Source organism: Microcaecilia unicolor, chromosome 9, assembly GCF_901765095.1.
Source record: "Microcaecilia unicolor chromosome 9, aMicUni1.1, whole genome shotgun sequence".
NCBI classification, from domain to species: Eukaryota; Metazoa; Chordata; class Amphibia; order Gymnophiona; family Siphonopidae; genus Microcaecilia; species Microcaecilia unicolor.
Genome location: NC_044039.1, coordinates 12,026,054 through 12,029,136, shown reverse-complemented (window position 1 = coordinate 12,029,136; position 3,083 = coordinate 12,026,054).

The window sequence follows — 3,083 nt, the reverse complement described above, 5'->3', positions numbered from 1 at the left end:
TTTCTGAAGTCCACCGCAGTGACCCCTAGGGTGGCTGGTTGGTGTCCTGGCATGTCAGGGGGGCCAGTGCACTAAAAATGCTGGCTCCTCCCACGGCCAAATGCCTTGAATTTGGCCGGGGTTTGCGATGGCCGACACAACTTTCCATTATCGCTGAAAAACAAACCTGGCGAACTCCACGGCATTTGGCCGGGCTAAACCGTATTATCGAAAAAAAAAAAAAAAAGATGGCCGGCCATCTTTTTCGATAATACAGTTCCGGCCAGCTGTAGCACCGCCGCCACCAACATAGATCACCGGCGACGTTCGATTATGCCCCTCTTTGTCTCTTAGCCTCATGATAGTTTTCCTTTTATGTTCTGGCTGATTTTTTTTTTTTTTTTAATATGCTTCCACTTCAGGTGGATTTAGTGTCTTTGAATCTTCAATTTCAGTATTGGCCTCATGAAAACTGGCCAAAAATCCAGGTTTGGTGGCACCCCACCCCCCAAAAAAAGAAAAATCAACACAACCATCCTCTACCTGTCCTACCTCCCACCACCAGCATTACCTCCCTCCCAGACTTGTCTTTAGAAGTTCTGATGCTCTAGTGGCCTCCAGTGCAGAAGCCATCACAAATTACTCCTGCCTATACCAGTTCCAGTCTCAAAATGGCTGCTGTAATACCATGCAGCTGTTTTCACTCTGGAATCAGCAGAGGCAGGAGTGAGTGAGGATCATTCCTGCCCCAAAGAGGCTGCAAGACCAGCAAGGATTCTAAATTTAGGCCTGGCGGGACCTTTTGGGTAGGGGAAGGGTAGTGTCTTTGGGGTTGGATGGCCCAGGCGGCCTTGTTCTTTGCCAGTGGGGTGATTGGTTTCAGCAGAAAACTTCAGCCGCAGATTTGGTTTTGGTCGCCCTCTACTTCATTTATCCTTTACCAACTTTGGTCCAAAGCCAGATACCATTAATACGTAAACAATTTTGTCCTGATTTACGATACGGTGTTTTGTTTTGACAGTCGGTCAACTCTTCTAAATAGGTCTTTGCCCATGAGTAATATGCATAGATAATCCATTCATCATCTTCATAGAGAAGGTTCTTGTAACTGAAATGAAATATCTTATGATTTTAAAGAGTTCATCTCACATTTAAGAGATGTTACCACCCCTTCGAGCTCTATCCTTTATACAAGCTACCAGAAGTGAAAAAGATGGAAATATGTCTTCTGTTGGTACACACAGATTCAAATGGTGGGGTTTTTTTATATATATATATCCAGTGTAAATTTCAAAACTTGGTGTTTTAACAAGGAGAGGCTCTTCATTTGTAAGTGAAAGAGGTCCAAGAGCAGCAAACCACCCTTTTTTTTTTTTTTTTTTGGTTGACAAGGCCCAACCAACCTTTTGTGGTTCTGATTCCAAGTTCTTCAGTTGCTGATGTAGTATTGGGGCAAAATATTGGATGGTCTATGTCCTTTGTGGCTGCCCATGAAGTTGACACGAGTCTGTGCTATGGGCGAGTGGTGTGGGTGGCTGTTTTGTGTGAATTTTGTGAGCTTGAATTTGCACCTCTGCACATCAGTACACATGCAATCATTACAGAGTCTGAAATACAGGATGTCCACAGCAGAAATATAACAGTGGAAATCTTACCACTATATTATGTATCAAATTATATGTATATTTCTTCATAAGAGCTGACACAGTGTGCTGAGCTACTAGTCTACAATCTGAGCAATTACTTGTATACCAAGAAGCAAAAAGCCACACTACATCTTGATTTTTCCACTAATTTTACCTGTCGCATCATTATTCATGTTTCATCATATCACCTGAACAAGTCTTTTGTTAGTTAACTCTACATCACATTAAGGAATATTTCTGTCATATAAATGTATGCGTTTTTAAATAAACTATTGTCATTTTAATTATTGTTTGTGTTTTGGTCAAATTACAGTTCTTGTATACTAATGTAATGGTTTTCATTTCATTCAATGTAATGTTTTTTTAATATTTGTTCATATTATACATTTGACCCCTGAGGCAGGTGTTGGTTACGCTGAAACACAGCCCTGTTCAAGTTACTAATAAAAGTGCATTTGTTCTATCCTTGAGAGCTTTTTTTCTGGACAGATTAGGCACTTGCCAGTGTTCTATCGCCAGCCGATTAATATGCTGGCCTGGTGTAGCAGACCTTGTGCATGTGTCAGCAATGATCGCTAAATGTTTTCTTGCCTGGTAGTGTTGGATCCCAAAGAGACCCAAAAGGCAACTGTTTTGGGGCCATATTCCCTGTGGAGCAGACTTCCAGCCTACTCCCCCTGGATGAGCAGGGTTGGTCTTAGTAGTCTTGGGGTCCCAGCTAGTACTTGCCCTGATAATGTGGCCTGGCCTAGGCACCACCATTTTCCAAAATGGCAGCACTGGAGAGAACAGTGAGCTTTGCTCCTGCCATCCTTAAGGTATGACTTGGTTTGGAGGGCGGGGGGTGCCTCCAAACCTGGATTTTTGCTCATTTTTTCATGCTGAAGCCAACATGGAAATTGAAGATTCAAGGATACTAAATCCACCTGACCTGGAAGCATTAAAACAAAAAAATAATCTGTGAGGCAAACGTCCTGTCAGAATGGGGCAGAACATGGCAGCAGTTGAACAGAGGAAGAGTAGCATCATGGTCAGTACCAAAGAGGGTTGATTGAGATGGCATGACATCAAAAAGTTGAAGCCACTTATGTTTTCCGTTCCCTGCACAGCCATCATTCTGCATACACTCAAAACAGAGCAAACAAACCTATGAGCTACTGCATTCACACTGTCGCATTTTAGTGTTGGAAGCATTTTTATTTAATCTCACTTACATTTTCAAACATGCCAGCTTGTGCAGCATATGGATGTACACAGAGAAAGTATAATAGAGTAATAATTTGTTATAAATCACAATCATTGTGTTGTAGGGGTCAGTTCCTGCTATCTCAACTATGCTGGTTAGGTCGGAACCATCTTTTCCTAAACTAAATATGGATTCTGAGGCCTGGGTACATTTTTTTTTTATATTACAATTGGAGGGGGGAAGGAAGAGAACAGTGAGATGCGAAGGAGGCC